Below are 22,971 nucleotides of genomic sequence, written 5' to 3' on the forward strand. Positions count from 1 at the left end.
TGACACTTGCTGATTTAAATAAATGAGACATCAGGGCATCTGTAGAAGCCTCCAGAGTGGCCAGAGACATCAGCCCTGGTCCAGGCTCTTCTCCATCCTAGCTGTGGACCTCTGATGCTTAACTTCTCTACACATCAATGTCTTCAGCTGCTCAATAGGGATGCCGAAAATGCTATCGAGTTAGTAATGTACATGAGTGTATTGTGAAGTAACCAGGTAAGTGCATTTTGGGGGGGTAATGTCTTTCACAATAGAGGTGAACTTTTTGAGAAAAGGGACCATGTCTTCTTCACCTTAGTTACCTGTAACCAGGGAGAATGACACTGACCCTCCTGGATTCTCAGAAGAATTACATGAAACACTCTCTGCAAAGTACCCAGCGTGGAGCCTATATAAAAGGTGGTAAATATGTGTTAGATCTTTTCCACCAATTCCTTTTTATAGCATCCCTAGGCCTTGGCGCATGCTAGACATTAGTACCTATTGAGACAGGCAGTGCAACATATGGGTTAATAACAAAACAACAATGATAATAAAAGCCATTGACACTTATACTGTGTACAGTCTGTACCAGGCAGTATTCCAAGTGCTTTCTATATACCCACCCACTCTTCATAAATACCCTTCTAAAAGGGCCCTGTTATTATCCTTGTTTTACAGATGAGGAAGTAGGCAGGAAGCGGTTAGTTAACTTTCCCAAGGCATCACAGTGAACACCCAGCAGAGCCAAGATTTGAACACAGGCTGTCTGGCTTCAGAGTCAAGAGCATAAACCACAGACCACATGTTCGATGGCAAACGGCCCCACAGTCTCTACAGCTCCTCCCGTCAAGAGGCAGAGTCTGCCTTCCCACCCGTTAAGCTTGGGCTGGCCTTGGGACTTGCCCTGGTCCACAGAATGCAGGGACGAAGCCATCAGTTCTGAGCCTAGACCCCAGCGGGTCTTCCACTTCAGGCCTCGCTCTCTTCAAAGGCTGCCACCCTGCGGCTAAGTCTGGGTGAGCCCCCTTCGGGGTGACGTGGAGGGAGGGCCCGCTGTCCAGCCACCCCAGCTGAGGCCCAGACCTGTGAGTGAGGCCGCCCTGGACCATCCGGCCCCAGCCACACCAGCGCAGGCCAGCATAAGCTCGCAGCCAAACCACAGAGTCGTGAGAAATAGTGAAATGGCTGCTGTTTTAAACCACTAGTTTGGAGCAGTAATTAGGCTGATCTACTCAGAGGCTGTGTGTCCTTGGGCACACTGCTTAGCCTCCCAGAACCTCAGTCTCATTATCTATAAGTGAGAATAATTATTCCCACTTCACGGGAGAGTCCGTGTTGGACACCTGCTGTACGGCGTAAGTAGGTGCTCAGAAAATGTTAAATTCCTTCCCCGTGAAGAATGTATTGTGCAAAGATAAGCTTAAGAGGAAAGCCAAGTGGCTAGAAGATCAACTTGTAGATCAGAATTACAAAACTTGAAGAACATAACAGGTCCCCAATGCTTGGAACAGATAAGGAGGTAGACTGAATTTTTGCTCTAGGGGCTTTAGAGTGTTGGTTGCATGACTGGATTTGAGGGCCCTTAAGGTGCATCCTGCTCTTGAGAGTTGATGAATCTCTGTCTTCAAGAATTATTATAGGAACCAGGATAAAACTTTCTCCTCTTCTCTTTTCCTCACTATCTTTCTAACCAGAGTTCCTATAGTGCCCACTTGGCAGTGCTGGGTAGCGGTTGAAATCTTGCAGGCTTTGTTTGGTGAGCCTCTTCCTAACGCTCACTTAAACGCAGCAAAGAATAAGGACTCAAAAAAGCTGATCTGAGAAGCAGGCCTGGGGGCTCCAACTGCTTTAACAGGGATGGAAAAAATATTCAAAATCATAAAGGCAAGAGGGAGGCAGGAATGGCAAAATTTGGTTTTATTGCTTGGTAAAACACACATAGATGTGCCCATTGAATGATTATTGTGTGGTATTTTTATTTACTTGTTTTCCTGGCTTGTTTGCTTGGTGTTTTGTGTCTGAAGACTTGATTTTACTGTGGGAAACCTTTTATGATAACTGGTACTGCAGTTTCTCTTCTGTTGCCTAAAGAGGTCTCATTTGAATCCTTTGATCTTGCTAAATGATTTCACTAAAACCCCTGCAAATGACCTAACTCAGACACTCAGACTTGCATTTGTTGGATTTTTTTTTTGCTTCATTAAAGACATTTGAAAATATAAACTCAATAGAAATGGAATATTTCAGCAAGTGATAAAACTATTTGCACAGTAAGCATTCTGTCAGAATTGTGGGAGGGCGGTAGGCACTGTGGCTTTGAATAAAGAAAACTGAAAATATAAAATAAACCTTCACAGGATCTGAGTTGAAATACTCCCCTGTGCCTCTTCAATATTTTTAAGAAAGAAAAATAAAATTCCCCCACCCCTACTCCCCCCTCCCCCCGCTATCTTCTCTGACTTCAAGCTCTGGCCTCGTGCTCAGACGCCTCCCCTTCTTCACTCTTTGCTGGTGGGAGTCCTCATCTCTGGGCTTTGCAAAGCCCAGCACTGCTGATGAATAAACATCGTTTCGTCCGTGGCGCCTCATACACTTTGGAGACAATGTTCAGCTTCCAAGTTTTCAGAATTGCCGGGTCCGGTTTTGTTAACGACATTAGTGGGACCGCATTGTCAGGGTGAGGGGCGGACAATGGCGCATCTCTTACATCACCAAGCACAAGGAGCTCTGTCTCCAGCTGTACAAACAGCACAGGAAATGGATTTTTTTTTCCTTCGTGTTATTTTTTGTCCATTAAAATTATGCAAACCCCGCCAGTACAACAATTGCTTTGTTAAGTCTCTGAGATGTCTAACCATTCATTTCCCAAACAAGGAGCCTGCGGTGCGTTTGATGCTGAGGATTGTTAATCCCAAATGTGAGGAACTAATAAAATAATCAAAAAAAAAAAAAAAAGTCCCAGAAGTGTTGATAAATTTCAATTATCTCTCGCTCTCTATCCCAGGATTGGACTAGGCGGGACGGGGCTGCCTTCAAGTAGTTCTTGAGTGGGAGCTGCATTTTCTCTTCCCTGGGCCCCTAGTCCCCACCGTCGCTCCTTTGTGGCTGAATCGCCTTAGCAGGGCTGGTGTTTGGAGGTGCTCAGGGCCCAAGGAGACAAAGCAGGCCCGCCTCACAAAGGCAAAGGGGCCAAAGAAAGCAAAATTGAATCTCTAGCACCCTGCTCCTGAGTAAACAGACAAAACTAATGGGTCTGCCATTTCTCCTCCCATCCAATTACAGGGCTCCCGTATACAGAATATGGCAACATCAGCTCACACAAATTCTAATGCTCTTAATCCCTTCCATACATATAAACCTCACATCCACCCACATGACTTCATTACCAAAACCACCCAGGCAGGCCGTGTGAAGGAATGGGCCCACCAGCTGCAGAAACCTGCCTTCTTCAAGTCTTCATCGGCTAATGAGGGCTATGCAAATGACAAGCTTATGGGATTACGGCTTGTCCGACAGCGGTTCACCCCTAGTGCTGGAGGACTAATACAGGTGTTAGTAAACGGGCTATTAGGCCCGGCCTAATTCAGGCCTATTCATGCTGGCTTGCACTCTGAGCCTAACCGTTTGTCCTCACGCTGGGGGCCGAGCAGGACCCATCTTTAGGCCTGTGGTAGGTCTGACGTGAACTCTCACTAAAGATGTGAAGTTAATAAATCCGGCCATTGGGTGTTTCAGCATACATGGCAACACGAGAGTGGCCTCTCTGTGCTCCAGGCTTTTCTTGCTTCTGCACAGGGGGAAGGGCCTGAGAAACAGCTGGGAAGCAGACCGAGGGAATTTTACTCAGCCTGATTCACCGCTTACTACTGCCTCTCCAGACGTCATCAGGCAAACGCTCTCTGGGAGTTGCTCCTAGCCTACCATTTTTTTCTCTTGTGACCTGAGGCCATTACTTTGTTTCTCATCTACAGAGGGATGGACCCTGTGCAGCCTGCCTGCAGACTGTGCAGCTAAGGACAGGTGTCAGAGGCCAACTGGCTTCACGTGGGCAGTTTCCTTGTAGAAGTCACCACTAGACAGGGCCAGATTCCCAGCTCTGCCAGCCCAAAGCCTAATACAGTCCCCCCTCCTTCTCTGCAGTTCTGAAATCCCAAAGCTCAGAAAGTCAAAGGATTTTTTTAATATATATAATTCATTTGAGAGCAAAGCCTGGCATGAACTGATGTGAGGCTCCTTACAATCTTTATATCCCATCAAATGTCAGCATCTATGTATTTTTTGCCAAAATATTCATACGTCTGATTATGAGGTACTGCTGAGGGTTTTATGGAATGTGCAGTATATGTTAGATATTATTAGTCTCAAATTAAAAAAAAATCTGAATGCTGAAGCCTACCTGGCCCAAACGTTTCAGGAAAGGAGTTATGGAACTGAATAATCAGTTAATGCAGAGACAATTAAGCATTAGAGAGCTAAGTCACGACAAACAAACACAGCAACGACAACAACAACAAAAAAAACCACTTTATAAACCTCTACCAAAAAGGTGAAGCATTTTCCAGTGACTAGGATATTGGTAATCAGTACAGGTTAACCTCTTTCTAGTTGTTAACTACCTGCAGAAGCAAAATAGTAATGAGAAGTTAGGAAGGAAGCATAGAATAATCCAAACAAACCACAGTAAGAACAAGAGCTAAGATCCACAAAGTATTCATTCTGCACCAGTCTTCGCAAACACTCTGTGATGTGTCACCCATACAGGAACCTTCAAAGCCAGGTGCCAGTACGATTCCTGCGTTACAGATGGACAGACTAAGACTCAAAGAGGTAATCTTCCACTACCCTGCAAGTATCTTGAGAGAGATTTCCTCCAGGCTCTGGTATAATGTAATAAAGTCTCAGTACCTCCCTGTAGAATTCCCGACTCTTGTACCCAGAACGCTCTTCACTTATCCCTGCGCTAAACTCTTTTGCTGCCTTGCCATTCTACCAGAAATAGTCTCTTGAGATGTTCTCAGTCTGGTGGGGAAAACTAACCTGTAAAATATTTGCAATTCAATACAACCATTGTAAGAGTGTTAAGTAGCGAGAACACAAAGGAGAGACGGACTCTGCCTGGGGAACCTGGGAAAACCACCTGGAGAAGGTGGCATCAATAGGTTGGCTGACTCATTTACTCGTATTTACTTAACAGATTTTCATTAAATACCTATCTGTGGCAGGCTCAGTACAAGACACTGATTCACAAAGAAGGAGGGACAGAGAGTGGTGTATTGGTAGACAGGTAACAATCGGTTCTCCAGAGGAAGGAGGAAAAAAAGACCCTGGACATAGAAAACAAACTTACAGTTGCCAGGGTGGAGAGGGGATGGGGAGGGATAAATTAGGGGTTTGGAATTTGTAGATACTACTATATATAAAAGAGATAAACAACAAGGTCCTACTGTAGAGCACAGGGAACTATATTCAATACCTTGTAATGGCCTATAATGAAAAAGAATGTGAAAAGGGATATATACATAACTACATCATTATGCTGTACACCAGAAATTAACACATTGTAAATCAGCTATACTTCAGTTTAAGAAAAAGACCCTGATTCATAATGTCTGATGATTTCTGTGGAGTCAACATTTCTACCCTGGCTGATATCACACAGCCAAAGTGGTATCAACCCCCTTGCAAAAATTCCTGAACAGTTAACCATCAGCTCTTGTAAACCAGTACGAGCTTGCTCCAGCCCACCCCTGGATACAGGCCTTGCCCTCATGTTACCTACAGTCCAGTGTAGAAGTTCTCAAAGAGGGTCTGTGAGGTCAAAACTATTTCCACTTTATAGTAAGACATTACTTGCCTTTTTCACTATGTTGACATTTGCACTGATGATGCAAAAACAATGATGATAAAACTGGAGGTTTAGCATGAATTGAGGCCCGACACTGCTAATATAGTCTTTCTTCACCACTGCACGGTTGCAGGAAAATTAAAAAATTCCAGGTTCTTTTAAGGAGTTTCTTGATGAAACAGTTAAAATTATTGGTATTATTAAATCTTGACCCTTGAATACATGTCTTTTTCCCATTCTGTGTGATGACCTGGAACGTAATGTGTAAAGCACTTCTTCATACACAAGCATGACCGTTATCTCAAGGCAAAGCATTGTGGGATTGTTCCAGCTGACAGCGGAACTAGCTGCTTTTTTGTGAAACAGCATTTTTACTTGAAAGAGCAACTGGCAAACTATGCTTACTTAAACTTGAATATCTATCAGACTCTGACATTTTCTTGCTAATGAATGAGGTGGACCTGTCACTTTAAGGGAAACAATTGATGGTATTTGTTGCTCATGATAAAATTTGAGATTTCAGGCAAAACTGGTGATTTCAGCAAACTGTATTCCCCCATCATGAATTTGATATATGCCAATAAGACTTTCAGTGATGTTAGTGAAAATGATGTTTCAATATTGTGTAGTAAAATGTGTCAACAATTTAGAAGAACTGCTTAACTTCATGAATCAACACTTTCCAAGTGATTAGTGCTGGTGCTACAAACTCAGGCATGAATAAAAGAGCCATTCAGAGTGTCAGGTAGACCAATGGATTTTAATTTAACAGAGTATTGAAAATTCCATTGAAATGGTTTCAAATTCCACATTGCAACTAACCTTTCAGAAATTACCATTTGTCTAGTTTGGGCACAAATGTCAATGAATAAAAATCCACAGTTATCTGAAAAGGTTATTAAAATACTCATTTTTTCCACCAACTACCAACCTGTGAGGCCAGATCTGCTTTATACACTTTAACCAAAACAACATAATCCAAACAGGGTCAACGTAGAGGCAGCTATGAGAAGTCAGCTGTCTTCTACTAAGCTAGACACTAAAGGGATTTGCAAAAACATAACAAATATGTTTTGCTTTGGAAAAAAGTTATTTTCACAAAATATGTTATTTATGTTGTTTTTAATGAGTTAATAAATGTTTTTAAAACTTTCAAGTTTAAAAAAATACTGTAAATATCAAGAAATAGAACTTTCATAAACAAAAATCTTTGGAGTTCTCAGTCGTTTTTAAGAGTATACAGAGGTCCTATGTCCATCAATAGGTGACCGGATAAAGAAAATGTGGTATATTTATACAATGGAATACTACTCAGCCATAAAAACTGACAACATAACGCCATTTGCAGCAACATGGATGCTCCTAGAGAATGTCATTCTAAGTGAAGTAAGCCAGAAAGAGAAAGAAAAATACCATATGAGATCGCTCATATGTGGAATCTAAAGACTCATGGACAGAGAATACAGACTTGTGGTTACCAGGGGGGTAGAGGGTGGGAAGGGATAGACTGGGGGATTTCAAAATTGTAGAATAGATAAACAAGATTACACTGTATAGCACAGGGAAATATACACAAAATGTTATGATAAATCACAGAGAAAAAAATGTGACAATGAGTGTGTATATGTCCATGAATGACTGAAAAATTGTGCTGAACACTGGAATTTGACACAACATTGTAAAATGATTATAAATCAATAAAAAATGTTAAAAAAAATAAAAAAAGAGTATACAGAGGTCCTGAGGCCAAAAAGTTTGAGAACTACTGGTCTAATAATGTTACCAAGTCCAAACTCATTCTGCTCACCGCACAATAGGCCAATAAATTGGGAGACGAGGTGTTGGGGCAAGGAGTAGTGACTTTACTTGGAAAGCCAGCAGACTGAGAAGATGGCAGACTAATGTCCTGGAGAACCATCTTCCCCAAGTCAGAATTCAGGCCTCCCTTTTATACTGAAAAACGGAGGGGTATGCTTGGTTGTTGCAAACTTCCTGGTATAGGAATCCTTTGTTCTTGCAGCTGTCCATATGGGTCAGATCATGGTGTCCCTGTAAACCTCCAACAAAACAAACGTTATTTTCTATTCTGAGACTTGTTATCTTTATATGAACGGAGAAGTGTTAATATCCTTAAAGGTCAGAGCCTTGAGAATGGGCTGCCCTGTACATTTCAGGCTAGAGGCAACATTGTTTTACAAAAGGTACAGAACCAGCAAGACTAAGCCCAGGAAACAGAGCACAGGGTTAAAGCCAAAGGAACAGAGCTAATATGGAGTCAGATTTGTTCTCTTCTATTACAATAGCACATTCCTATTTTTCTTGAAGAATGTGTAAGAGCTTGCTTGATGAAGTTGATGGGAAGGGGAGGTCCAACAGGCTGTGCGAGGCCAAGAGGGCATGTGTTTGGGGCACCATAGGAGGGTCAGTCTGCCTGGATTTGAAATGTATGGGGTTAGAGTGAGGTGAGCAAGGGCAATGGACAGCTTGTGAAGCTGCAGAAGCAGGCAGGAGCCTTGTCTGCCTGCAGAGGAGTTTGTCTTTATTTGAGGGGGCACAGGGAGCCACAGGAAGTCTTTAAGCAGGGTCGTGATCTAATCTGATCTGCAATTTAGAAAGATCACGCTGGCCCCTGGGGTCTGTAGCATATTTATCCAGGGGCCAAAGGCTGAGGAGTAAGAGCCCAGCCAGAGGATTTTTGCTTAGCTGGCATTGTGTTTTTAAAAGTTAGGAATTTGATATCCAGATGGTTCCAGGCCCCACCGCTCACTCCCCCACTTCCCACATTTCTGCCGTGTTCTTGGTCCTCGAGGTGGTGTGAACTGGAGGACACCGGCCAAAGGGGGTGCACTCTCTTGCCCTGGCAAAACTGAGTTCTTAGTGCTTTGTGAGGGTCCTCTTTGGTCTGCAGGCCTTTGAAATGCAAATGATCTTTGGCACAAACAGAAAGAAAAGAAGGGTTTGTGTAATGAACAAAATCAGGCTTGGAAAATTTTACATCTGATTTTTAGATTTCTCTAATTTTCTTTTAGTGGGAAAGAAAAGGGGGCTATTACATGTCATGCCTTGATTTTCTACAAACGATCTCTTCTGGAAAATAGCAAGTTTATATGCCCATTATTGAAATGGGTATCTCTTATCCTCCTGGGAACAATCTTAAAATGACTTGGACTCAAAAGTTATAACTCTTTATTTATTTTCCAAGGAACATTGTGACATAATAAAAAACCTTGAGAAAGAGAAAGAGAAAAGAAAAAAAAAATCACTTCGAATCCCCCCTCCACACAGTTTTTATTATTTTTCGTGGTGTCTCTCAAAGTTGGCCAACAAGCATATACAATTATAATGTACCTACTATCATAGCATAAAAATAATTGTATAGTCTACCCTTACTTTTCATTAAGTGTATAACCGAGTTCCTGCTAAGTGCCAGAGATTGCTAAATGTTGTCATTTTTAAAAAATTTAATCTTAAAATGACCCAATAAAGTGATTATTATTCAGAATTTTTCATGGAAGTTAAGTGATGTAATAAGAGGTTAGATTAATGCTACTTCATTAGCAGGTTAACCCAGCTTGTGAATGACAGAAGCAGCATCCAAACCAGCTCCCTCTGGCTGCAAATGCCCTTCCACTTTTCACTGTGTTTTCCCCATGTTGTTTCCTTGCCTCCATTGCTATAACTTGTGTTGGCTTCATTATAATCTAGTAGATTATAAACTTCCTGAAGGTGGCAACTGGGTCTTACTCATCTTTATCTGCAGCATTTAGCACAGTGTCTGGCAGGTCATAGATTTTTTTTTCCAGTGCATATAAATAAAGTTTTATTGGAACACAACCACACCCATCTGTACACTGTCTAGAGTTTCTTCTGAGTCACATGACAGGGAACTAGAGGCCCACAGTGACCAATATTGACTACCTGGCCCTTTACAGAAAAAGTTTGCTAATCTCTGGTCTACACTATAACCTTGCTAATCTTTTTTTTTTCTTTCCTTTTTTTTTTAAATTGAAGTATAATCAGTTTACACTGTTGTGTCAATTTCTGGTGTACAGCACAATGTTTCAGCCATACATATACATACATATATTCCTTTTCATATTCTTTTTCATTATAGGTTACTATAAGACATTGAATATAGATCCCTGTGCTGTGCAGTAGAAACTTGTTGTTTATCTACTTTATATATGGTAGTTAGTATCTGGCAGGTCATAAGTGTTGAATAAATATTTGTTGAATAAATGCAGTCCCTGCACCCACACTTTCCCCAAAACTGAAGAGCTCAGGGCTCGTGAGAACTTCTCCTAGGTTTCCTACCTCCTCCTCCTTGTTTACTCTATTTGATAAAATGTGATCAAACTTTTACCATGTGCTGTGGACTCTGCTGGGTATATGGAAACAGACACAAAGCCCACTGCATGGAGGCGGGCAGGATACTGGAAAGAAAGCGGTCCTTGGAAGTACTTGTGCAGAGAGCAAGGGAACGGCGGGGAGGAGCAGCTAACCCCTCTAGAAACTTGGGATCATCTGGGCCAGCTTCCCAAGGCAGGTGGCTTTGTTCCATCTTGTACAGAGAGTACCTACCCCTCTTGTTGCTATCTTTGGAAGCCGTGCCCTTGATCACAAGAGGCCTGAGATGAGAAGGCTTTCACTGGGGGTTTCAGGCTTGTTGCTTTTTGATTTTTTGTTTTTAATCTTAAGCAGAAGGTGTATTACTCCTCTTTTTCTTTTCTGTATCATACAACTTGAATTAGTGATTCTGTACCATATCATTTAAACCCACAAAGGCATCTTGCTATCTGAAAGAATTCTATTTGCAATTCCTGCTGTGCATTGAGCAGTGGCCACTCCCACTACCAGCACCCGACTCCCCACAAATTTACCTTTCATCTGGATCCATACACTTAACTTTTTAAATTTTGTAATGTATAGAGTTTGGAGTTCGTTTCATGTACAGTGACTTTGGTTTTAAACATTTTCTGGCCTTTCGTTGTAAAATCAAGGGAAACTCTTAATTGGTGCCAGGTTCATATGCTAATGTGATTCTTTGCATCTGACCTCTGCCAGTATCTTCAGAGTCCAGAAAGGTGAAATGAATTCTGGGTCTGGATAAAGTTGACCAGGGGCCTGTTCAGAGTATGTTGTGAAATGTGTAAAGAAATATTTTCTCTCTCTTTGAAACTCTATTTTTCCAGGTTCATAATCTCATTGTAATAGAATTACTATTAAATAACAACATAGCCAAAGCCAATGCTTAAGTATTTTGCAAGATGACTGAAGAAAAAGTTTTCTGGCCTTGGAGTGTGTGGGGTTCGGGGGTGGGGGCAGCTGTCCGATGAGTTTCTCTCCTCGTATGCTGGAACAGTCTCCTTACTGCCGTTGCCTCAAGCCTAGTTTTTACCAGAAAATTCATTGCTCTAAAAAGTGTAAGAGCTATTCAAAGTATTTGGACATCAGAGTACCAGGCAAACACACGTACTTCTTGGTGGTTCTGTTTGCTTTCAGTGGAAGAGTAATTCCAAATGAAAGTTACTGAACAAGGAGTCATGCTAATACGATACTTGTTCTCAGAACACAAAACGAGCTTCAGTGTTTTCTATCTGTAATTGTCTCCTTGAAATAGGGGGAATATTTTTAACCTTTTTGGTTCCCTTGGAGAAGAGAGAACCCAACTACGTTTCCTGAATTCTTCCATACAAAAGTCCTTTTTTGGTTCCTTGAATAGTTTTGCTATTGGAAATAAAGAACTCAGCAGTCTAAGTCCTTCAGCAAATGTTTTAAACACCTAATTTGGGCTGACACCTTGTCCTGGGATTGGGCTGTTAACCTTTCACCCTTCACCCAGCCTGCCATGGGGCAACGATCCCCTTAGACTCCTCCCCAGACAAGGCTACCTCGTGGGACGCTTAAGTCTGTTTAACCTGGGGATTTGGGGAGGCAGCTTTTCCACGCTGCATTGTTCATCATCTCCACTTGTCTTCTATAGTTCCTCCCAATTAACTAGCCAGGGCTTTGAAAACACATTTGATTTTAATGCCTTGTAGACCACTCCTCTGTTCTGAGTGGGAGGAACAAGACTACACTCATGATTTAAGTCCGGACTCACCATTCACTATGTGTGGAATTTTCGAAGAGACGTTGAACCACTCCCTCTGAGTTCAATTCCATCATTGTCTGTAAAATGAAACAAAAATTGCCACAGCAAAATTTATGGTCAGGGTCAGATGAAATGATAGATGTGAAAACTCTCTGTTAACTATAAAGTAAGGGGTTCATAGGTATTTTTTATTATAATGAAGGTAGGATGAAGTCTGACATTTCCTCCTGGAGCACTAAGGTTTATTATCCATTGTTAGGGCCTTGGTGCACCACATTTAATCTTTTGGGCACCTCAGAGGGAAGAATTATAGAATCTTAAAATATTAGACACCTGAAGGGATCACGAAATTCGAGTCCACCCTCCCCATTTTGGAGCCAAGAAAAGCAAGGTCCAGATAAATTTTATGGCTTTACTTAGACCACAGGGCAAGTTGGTTCAACTGAGGTCATCATATCCAAGGATCATCTTAGCATCTTTTTCCAATTTACTTTTTTCATGCTGCAGAAAGAAATTCATTTCAGGCAGAACTTGCCTAATCCCCAGTACAACACAAAGACTTCTTTGAGGAATTTACTCATGTGTTGAGCAGTGAATTCAATTATCGCAATGACAAATGCAAATTTTCCTGAAATAAATGTGTTATCTGTTGGCGAATTTATAAATGAATCATACTGCACAGTTTTCATGAGCTAGTGCACGTCTCAGGCAACCCCAGTGAAACAAATATTGATAACAACTAAAAAAAAAAAACCGTTAAAACTCTAAAGTCTGACACAATAAAAAGAAAGACTGAACCACAATCCTTGCCTTCCCATTGATTTTGTGTTTGGAGGAATTGTATTGGGAAGAGAGCTTGAGGTTTTGTTTTTACTACGGTGGCAATAATGATCCCTTACATTTCTAAAGACCTTCAGAATTTTCAAAGAGAGATTACACACATTCTCACTTTGATCCTCACAACAGCCCTGTGATGGAAGCCTGCAATTTTCTAAGAAAATCCACTCATGTTTTTCAACTGATCTCCTCTTTTGTTTCAGGCATATTGCGACTCAAGGAGCTACAAGTCTCAAGTGCGAAGAGTCAGAATAATTCTGAAAGACAGGCATAATGGCTGAGTTTTTCTGAAGGAGCTGTGTGTATGTATGTGTGTGTGCGTATTTATGGGACTGATAAAGAAATAGTAACAAGAAAATGTGAGAGTGAGTTGGTGAATAAAAATTTGACTAGAATACCCACAGCAACTGGACTTACTGTTTTAAAATTTCGATTTATCTGCTTCTCTTAAGATAAGGTGAAAGACTTTGTAGCTTCAATTTTAGGGAATTTTTAAGTTTGTTATGGCTGCGTAATTGTGGTTGGATCATTTCTTTGGTAACTGACATCACCAGCTATGTGATAGCAACATTTGGGACAATCTACCATGGTGAGTTGGAGTATGGCCTCTGGTGTCAGACTCCCTGAGTTCCAATCCCACATCCAAAACTTAGTAGTGTATGATGTTGTGTGAGCTGCTAAACCTCCCTGCCTCATTTCCTCTTCTGGAAAATGGGCATAATAATAGTACCTACCTCAGAGTTACTGCAAAATTGAATGAGTTCATAAAGTGCTTAGGACAATGTCTGATACAAAGTGAGTACTGTACAGTCAGCCCTCTGCATCCGCGGGTTCCATGTCTGCAGGTTTAACCAACCACAGATCAGAAAGAGTCAAAAAAAATTTTTTTTAATAAAGTTCCAAAAAGCAAAACTAGAATTTGCTGGGTACGGGCAACTATTTACAGAGTATTTACATTGTACTGAATATTATTAAGTAGTCTAGAAATGATTTAAGGTATATGAGAGGATGTGCATAGGTTACAAGCAAATACTATGCCACTTCATAGAGGGGATTTGAGCATCCGAGGGAGGACTGTACGTGTTTGCTCTCATCTTTATTGTTTCTGAATCTATGTCCCCGGCCTCTCTTTTCACTAGGTATTAGCGTGCTGGGTATGTGTCCTACGATGTACAAGGCTTCCTAGTTTGGGATCAATATTTTCTGAACTTTTTCACACAATAAATTGGTATAAAAGCATTTTGCAACTTGGTTTGGAATTTCTTACACAGGGATTAAGAGTCCTGGCTTTGGAGCCAGACTACATGCACGGAATTTCTCTTCGACTTCTTTCAAACTATGCGATCTTGGGCAAGTGATGCTTATCTTTTTGAAGTGGAGTACAATGATGGTACCTCTCTCATAAGATTTTTTGGGGAGTTAAATGAGAAAATATATTCAAAGTGTTTCCCAAAGCAGCTGCCAAATAGTTATAGAATTACTACTAGTCAGCATAGGAGGGGAAGGAGGAAGAGAAGTAGACTTGCACTCAGAAACTCATCTTCCATTTTTTAAAAAAAGGGAATCAAAAGAATAGCTAACATACGACAGGGGCTTCCTGTTTGTGCTGAGTCTCAGTCTAAGATCTGTATGTGCATTATCTTATTTAATTATATCATTAAAATAATATTCTATATATCAAATAGAATAATATATTACTGGTATATATTGTATATACACTTCTTTCATCCTGAGACACAATTTTGAGATTTTTTTTTCCCCTCTGACCAATCATTGTCAGCAAGCCTGGACTTGTGACACTTTTGTAAGAACGCTAAAATAAAAATAGTAATAAAATAAAAATAATAGAATTGTGAGAACTGTGTCAGCTGGTTCAGCAGTTCTCATCAAGACATCAAAGGCTCCATCCCACGGTCCTCTGGCAAGGAAGGGCATCGTGGGGCGTACTGCTAAGATATGCCTTCCATTATCAACAGTCTGTCTATTTAGTATCTTTCCCTCTCTCACTGGTTCAGTGGGAAAAAAATACAGATGGAGAATTAAAAGAAAAAGTTCTCAAATGTAGTTGGTAATATATATTGGACTGAATCCTTGAGAAGTTTCTGAGTTATAATCTCTGGTGTCCTTTGAGAACTAAAACTGACTTAAGTAGATAAACTGCTAGCCTGGAAAGCAACTTGATCATGCTTTTGCTCTAAAGCACATTGTGGGTTGTTTGCAAGCTTGTTATATATTTAATGAAGTATAGTTGATTTACAATATTGTGTTAGTTTCAGGTCTACAGCAAAGTGATTGAGTTATACATATATATTTTTTCAGATTATTTTCCATTATAGGTTAGCACAAGATATTTAATATAGTTCCCTGTGTTAGACAGTGAATCCTTGTTGCTTATCTATTTTATGAGTAGTGGTTTGTATCTGTTAATCCCTATACTCCTAATTTATCCCTCCCCTTCCCTTTCCCCTTTGGAAACCATAAGTTTTTATGTGTTTAATTTAGTAAGTAGATATTATGAAAAATTTGATGTAAGCTTTATGCTTCATTTTCACAAGCAAAGTGATATAGTTGATGCAGACTTTCTTTTTTTTTTTGGCAGAAATTATCTATAGATGATGCAGACATTTTTGGGCAGAAATTATCTGCAGTGACAGAAATGTTCCATGTCTACAATGTCTTGTATAGTTGTCACCAGCCACATGTGGCTACTGAGCATGTGAAATGTGGCTAGTGCAACTGAAGTATTAAATTTTACATTTTATTTATTTTAAACTTAAATTTAAATAGCAGGTAGCACTACTCTCTGTGGCACCATGGCTGCTTCTTTTAAGGACTGGCCACTAAGAGGACCTGAGAGCCTTGAAAGGGCCCGGAGGAAGCGAAACCCAAAAGTGGGGGTGACAGCAATAGCGATCTAGTGCCCAGATATTGGCTCTTAAATACCATCCTCTATGAAAAGGAACCAGAGCTCCTTTGAGAAATGACTGATTCAAGGGCTGGGCAAGGAAAATATAAGATGAACCTGGAACATCTTGTTGAATCAGAAAGCAAAGATGTTCAAAGAATAATGGAGGTTGGGGGGTACAGGTATTTGGGGGAGTAGAGCTCAGTGGTAGAGTGTGTGCTTAGCAGGCACGAGGTCCTGGGTTCAATCCCCAGCACCTCCATTAAAAGAAAAAAAGAGTAATGGAGACATGATGAAAAGAGACAGAAGAGTTCTGGTTTTGGTCCAGAAGGTATAAGTATTCTAAACTCTATTGCTTTCTCTGACTACAGCTAAAAATCCTGGATAGAATGTGTAAAGCAACTATCAGAAGACTCTGGGAGGGGGATTGGAGCAGGATGACTAGGTAGGGAGCCCAGACTTTGAGGGACCACCCAGCAGTGTATCTCCTGGGTTGTTTCTCTTTTTTCCTCCTAGACAGCCTGTCTTGGGCTCTCGGACAGCGTGAAATCTAAAACTAAACCTAGGTACCAACAGAAAAGGCTTTGAGAAAAGCCCGTGCTTTCTAGCCTGAGGACTTGGAGGAGGGAATCCTGTGGACAGAGGTCTTTTGATTTTCACTGGCTTCCTCCAGATGAGAGCCAGCAAGGAAAGAGCAGACCTCCCCTCCCCATCAGTGGCAGCAGCAGTGGAAGTGGCCCTTCTAGGGTGAAGCTCTTGGGATTTCTCCTCACCCTCTACCAGGTGAGCTCCAGCAATGAAGGGGCATCTCTCCCCCAACTTCAGTATGGCGAAGGTGGCTACTATGGGGCTGAGCCCTTGTGAGTTTCTGACATATACCAGATGAGCACCAGCAACAAAGGGGCATTGCTGAAATACTCCTGCTGTAGCCAGCAAGTCAAGAAGGTTACAACTGCCTGAGTTGAAAAGGTTGAATCCTTTATCAACTCCGTAGAGAGCAGGGAAGAAGACAGAACACAGAATAGAAAATAATATTGGTATCTGGGTACAACCATGGAACAAGGAAGCCTGCCCCTCTCTACTCTACGCTAATACAGTGTACTCCCCATCTGGCTCTGTTGTAGACAGGTGCTGACTGAGATGCAGCCTGGAGGCAAGAAAGCATCAACTGTTTCCCATCTCAGGCTTTTATTTTGCTCAGCAGAGGCCAAAGTGACATATAATGATTGGAGTGGGAATTAGTTACAGTGGCAAGACTGTTGCTAAGAGACAGAAACCACAAGAGTGGTGTCTGCACTCAAGGATTATGAACAAGATTTCTGGCTTTGGGCCTTAGTCCACTGTCACTGCTAACATACTAACAGGCCAGCAGCCAACGGCTGGTTTAAGGGTTGTTATTGCCAGAGAGGTCCCAAGCTTGCAAAATAGTGTCTTGAAACTGATCAGATTTTTTTCCTTCAATCCCTAGATGCCAGAGCTCAAACTAATAGGAGAGAACTATTGAAGTGGTTTAGCCTTCAGAATAAGAATTCCTCTAGAATATACCTCCCTGGAGTGGCCAGGAAGGCAAAGAACAGTCGGGTTTCTGTCGCTTGCAACTTAAAAAGCCTTTACTAGTACCAGCTGAAATTTGGTTCTCTTTTCCTGGCCAGGCTGTCTCAAGATGACTTATGTATATATTTCTCCCATATATTCCCAGCCCCAAGATCTCCTCCGTGGGTCATCCTTCCAAGTTTATCCCAGCCCCGAGGGTAGAACTGAAAGCAGAGTGGAGTGGCAAGGGAAACCATATTCTTTTTGGATCCAGCTGACATCTTGCTGTTCCAAGGCTGGTGCCTTTTTCCCACCCCAGCTTTAATAAACTTTATCACGATTGATCGTACTTTCCGTGTTATGTGTTAAAATGAGTATTTGAACCAGATGAGTATCCAAGATTTTTCCAGATTCCTCTGGGGCATGGGACTCAGGCATCTCATTAATGAAAGCGCACCCTATTTAAGGAGCCATGGCATATGAATGGGTCCCTCTAATTCTCTGGCACAAAGCCATGCTTGTAGTAGGTTTCTTGGTGACTATTCCATTGATCACTAATCTGGGGTAAAGCCGACGTAGCTGAACCTTTCCCTGTATAGGATGATTTTGCCTCACTGTTCTTGCCTTGGGCTGTTGTAGTCTTTTGATGAAGGTCTTAAATTAACAAGCGCATTTCACATCTAGAACTAAGACAACCCTTCCTGTTCTCCCCATTCCAAATGAGGACAATTTCATCCCTATCACTCCAAGATCCCTTGCCCCCAAAAGCTCAGATACCAATTAGCCTCCACTAGAGATTAATAAACAATACGATAATGACAGATAAAAAGACTAATTCAGTGGCTGAGAGAATCACTTTAATTAATTTAATCCCGGCTGAAAGATCAGCTGTGCTCAGGCCTACTCACCAGCAGGGCCCATTTATCCCAGTCTGTGCCTTCCTCGAAAACCAGGGCGTGCTCGGGAGCCGGCACTTAAGCAACAATGAGAAACAGATTGTACTGTCAGGCTTCATTAAAGGTCATCATTAGTATTCCAATTTGAAGACAGTTGCTCCAGTTCAACCTTTTACCAATTCTTCCCTGGTGCATTGTGAAGTTTGGTTCAGCTGTGAAACGGAAAGATTCTCCCCGGGCTCCGTTGGGATGGGTAGCATTTGATGCCTGTCGCGCTGCAGCTTAAAGGGCAAATCCCTCGGCGAAGTGACGGTCCGAGACTCTATTTGAAAATCAAGTCATGTGCAGCTGCCTAGAATCCGGACCTTTCAAGGAATGGAACTTTCTAGGACTCAGCCCTAGCCATCAGGAACAGGGTGGCATTGTCATCCTCCCCAGGAGTCTATTTCAACTGTTCCCTTGCAAAAGAAAAGCTGAAAAAAAATTTTTAATGGAACCACGGCAAGTGACAACTAGGAATCACCATCGAAGTGGGAAATAGCTCTGGGCCCAAGGCTCCATGGAAGGTCAGGGAACTACCCTGCCTGGGAGGCCTCTAAATGCAACAACCCTCAGAGCCCAATCTCAGCTGGCTTCAGGGAGACAGTTTTCAGACTGCTCATTTCACAGAGGAGATGAAATTTGCATTTTCTCTCTCTGCAATCTGCCAATTTTAACAACTTTTCCTCTGCTGAAGCAATTTTTATTTTTAGGTGATTGTGTGCACAGGGGTAAAATTTTACATGCATTTCACCCTTTTTGTTGGTAAGCAGAGCAACAGTCTATAGTCTGCCTGTTTGGAGAATTAGGTCATCTCTGCAGGTGCTGCTCGTCACCTGGCTTCTCTGACTCATTCCTCTCAGGGCTTTTCTTATTGGATTGTTAGTCTTTGATCCCTTCCCTATGCTTGTCTCACTTTATTTGGTGCCGGTCTGTACTGTTCCTTTTGAGAACTAGAGTCTCTTTTGCACTGGATTCCAATCTCCAAATGAATGTGCCCCCCAGAATCAATCTCTATCCTTTCCTTCCTTTCTTGCTGCTTCTTTTCTCTCTGTCTCTGTGTCTGTCTCTCTCTCCCTCCCTCCATTCTTAACTCTTTCTTCTTTCAGGTTGGTAAACATCTAGAGCAATACAGCTAAAATAGGGAAATAAGTGGAAAACTCTGTGCCTCAACCACCCTTGTCAACATACACCTGATGTCCAGGGTGGTACAGATGACAAGGTCTCACTGGGGACGTTTTTAACAAAATCAGCCAGAAAACTAATTTTTAAGTAGTTGTGCTTGTAAATGAGCCCAATGAAGCCTAAATCTGCTTTGTTGCATTTGCTTCTGTTTCTGTCTGTGTGTTTTCTGAAACTCTATGTTATGTTATGTTTGTTTGAAGTTTAGATTAGCAGATACAAACTACTATGTATAAAATAAACAAGGTCTTAATGTATAGCACAAGGAACTACGTTCACTATCTTGTAATAACCTAAAATGAAGCTCTATATTTCGAATGGCCCATTGTTAACCATAGGATGAAGTCTTAACCTAATATTCGCAGACCCATCTGCTAAACTCTACTAGGACCTTCCAAGCTCTGCCCATGTCAGTGTTGCCTTGTGGTTTTCTCGGACTCTTTCTCCCCAAATAGAAGTGATAGCAGCTTCCTCTGTGCCCTGTAGCTCCAAAGTACATCCTGGATGATGGCGATTTGAACATGTCATTCTAGCTACCCGTCTATATGTCTGTGAGTACCCTGTGGGTGAGATGGATGGTTGTTGTTGTTTCTTTTGTTTTTTAATCCTGTATCCTTAGCACAGGCCTGGCACAGAAACAACATACAGTAAAGATTGACTCAAAGAAATACTCACCGCATGGCCCTTGGCCCTCAGTTCACATGTCCATCTTGTTCACTGCTGTATCCTCACACCTGCCATAGTGCCTGGGGATATAGTAAATGATCAAATGATAGATCAAATTGTTTTGGACTCCCTTCTTCATCTCACAAGACTCTTTTCTCCTGGAATGTAAAGGCAAGTATCATATTTTAAGTCCCTCTTCTCTGCCCTGTAGTGATATTGATAATAAATGGAAATCTCTGATATTTGCACTGCAATCTGTGGTTCACAGAACCTGGCCCTGTAACCTGTCCTGTTGGATCTATGTTTTCAATGCCTTTTAGAAGCAGTGGTGAAGAAAAATGATGCTGTTTGGTTAGACAGATCAATTAGTTGACAAATACTGGCTGCCTAAGAGCAGGTGCATAAATGTTTATTGAATGAACAAATTAATGAAGTATTTGCCTCATGATCTGAATACACAGCTCTGAGTTAGGGGTCCTGGAAAATATGTTTTTAAAAAGTATAAGATATAAATCTTTACAAAATAGGCTCACACAGCTCTCAGTCACCCTGTTTGTGTCCTGCCCTTCTGCCCAGTAGGGCCCTACTGCCTCCACCCACCTGGACATCCATGCTCTCTGTGGTTACAAGTCCTACCAGTCATGCAGAGAAGAGATCCAATAAGTCATTTCTACTTTAGTGTAAATTAGCACCACAAGCTCCCACCACAGGTTGAATTCTGCTTCTCAAGAGCCCAGGGTAGTGTCAAGCACTGAGTAGTTAGTCTATTAATGTGTAGAATATAATTGAAGTAGGAGTGGAGGCAGAGGACCCAAAGGAGAGTATCGTCAGTGGAAGGATTTGCAGTGGATATTAAGACAGCAGGGTCTGCTTTGTTCCCCTTAAACTCTAAACAGCTACCCTTCCTTCACCTAATCCAGGCAAGACCCCATGCTTTCTGCAGAACTGTATAAGATAAAATAAGTGCTCTTTGTTACAAACTGTTGCGTTTGGGGAGTGGTTTATCATGCAGCTTTATGGCAGTAATAGATGACTAACAAAGCATCACACAGGTGACTTGGGGCTTGTCTGCGAGGGGTAGGGAGGGTGGATGAAATGGGGGAAGCTGAGCAGGTGGCTCAGGACCGCACCTCACTTTTATCCACTTTACATATCAGGCTCTGAAGAAGGGCATTGGCAGCAAGAACATTTTCACACCAGTGTGCTGTTTGACTTCTAGTGAGTTTTCCAAATCGGAGTTTCAAGGATTCTCTGAAAACGCCCGAGTTTTGGTTTTAGGGCTCACTGGAAATAAATGTGAATCCGAGAAATAAATATCATAGGGAAGTCCAAACATCCCTACCTACTAGACCTTTCCTCAGCTGCAGAGGTTTTGCCTGCTCAAAACCTGCATGTCATATGAATGGGATGAATGAGAATTTGGAACTTCTTTTGGCTCCTTCTTGGAACTCACTGGTGATGTCTGACTGCCCATGCTATGCTCCCTTTGAGACCCAGGGAGGTGTTTTCCAGATGGCAGGCTCAGTTATTCCTGGAAAATGCTTTAGGGTCGAGGTCCCTGGAGTAGACATTTATCATTATTTGGCTACCCAGCATTTAGTCCCATTACTTCAAAATAAATAAATTTATTAAGACATAATTGATATAGAAAAAAACCTGCACGTGTTTAATAAATACAATTTGTCGAGTTTGGGCATATATATACACTCATGATACTATCAGCACGGACAAGGTAATTAGCATATCCTTCATCTTCAGAAATTTTCTTGTGTCCCCATTTTTGGTGGTAAGAATGCTTAATGGGAGATGTGTCCTCTTAATAATTTTTCAAGTGCACAATACCATGTTGTTAACTGTAGGCACTGTGCTACCCAGAAGGTCTCTAGAACTTATTCATCTGTCATAATTGAAACTTTATACCCATTGAACAACAACTCCCATTTCCAGTTCCTGGCAACCACCATTCTACTCTCTGTTTTTTGGTTAACCAGTCATATAAGTGGAATCCACTGGTATTTGTCTTTCTGAGACTGGCTTATTTCACTTAGCATAATGCCCTCCAAGTTTATCCATGTTGTCACAAATGATAGGGTTCCCTTCCTTTTTAAGGGTGAATAATATTCTATTGTATGTATATACCAATTTTCTTTATCAGTGCATCTGTTGATGGACATTTGGGTTGTTTGCATATCTTGGTTATTGAAAATAATGCTCCCTTGTACATGGGAAACCAGATACTTCTCTAAGATCCTGTTTCAGTTTTTTTGAACAAACACCCAGAAGTGAAATTGCAGGATGATATGGTGGTTCTATTTTTATTTTTTGGAGGAAACTCCATACTGCTTTCCACAGAAGCTGCACCATTTTACATTCCCACTAACAGTGTACAAGGCTTCCAATTTCTCTGCATCCTTGCCAGTACTTATTATCTTTTATTTTTTTGATAATAGACATCCGAACTGGGGTATGAGGGGATATCTTATTGTGGTTTTGATTTGCATTTCCTTCTTGATCAGTGATGCTGAGGACTTTTCCATGTACCTGGTGGTCATTCGTATGTCTTCTTTGGAGAAATGTCTATTTCCTTTGCCCGTGTTTTAATCAGGTCATTTATTTTCTTGCTGTTGAATTGTAGGTAGTCCCATGTATTATTTCCTCTCCGGACACTTCCCTTTTGTATGTAGTCTTGGTAGAAGGTAGTAGCTAGCTCTTACCCCAGAAGCCCAAAATGCCAGATTTCACCCTCCATCTCATATGCAAAAGAATAGACGTATGACTTCCCTTTGATCAGTGAGACACCTCATCTTCTGTGGGTATCTAATATCTATCTAACAAACTCCATTTTCTTTCTAATATAGACAGAGCCTGTTTTGTTGCTGCAATAAAAAAAACCCTAGTGATACTCCTTGCAAGTTCACTTTCCATCTGCCTCTCCCGCTTTAGATTGCCCTGTGAAGACAATGGTGTATGTGTCACATATCTGAAGGAAAGG

At 41.5% G+C, this 22,971-nt stretch overlaps 1 long non-coding RNA gene across 1 annotated transcript in view; it reads left to right on the top strand.

Annotated features, from left to right (window-relative positions):
- LOC140698744 (uncharacterized) overlaps positions 1–13,140 on the top strand; it is a 124,630-nt gene extending 111,490 nt beyond the window's left edge. The window contains exon 3 of the long non-coding RNA XR_012076630.1: positions 12,962–13,140. This is a non-coding gene — a long non-coding RNA (uncharacterized lncRNA). The remainder of the gene's footprint in view (positions 1–12,961) is intronic.
- The last annotated feature ends 9,831 nt before the right edge of the window (positions 13,141–22,971 follow it).

Source organism: Vicugna pacos, chromosome 10, assembly GCF_048564905.1.
Source record: "Vicugna pacos chromosome 10, VicPac4, whole genome shotgun sequence".
Taxonomy (NCBI): domain Eukaryota; kingdom Metazoa; phylum Chordata; class Mammalia; order Artiodactyla; family Camelidae; genus Vicugna; species Vicugna pacos.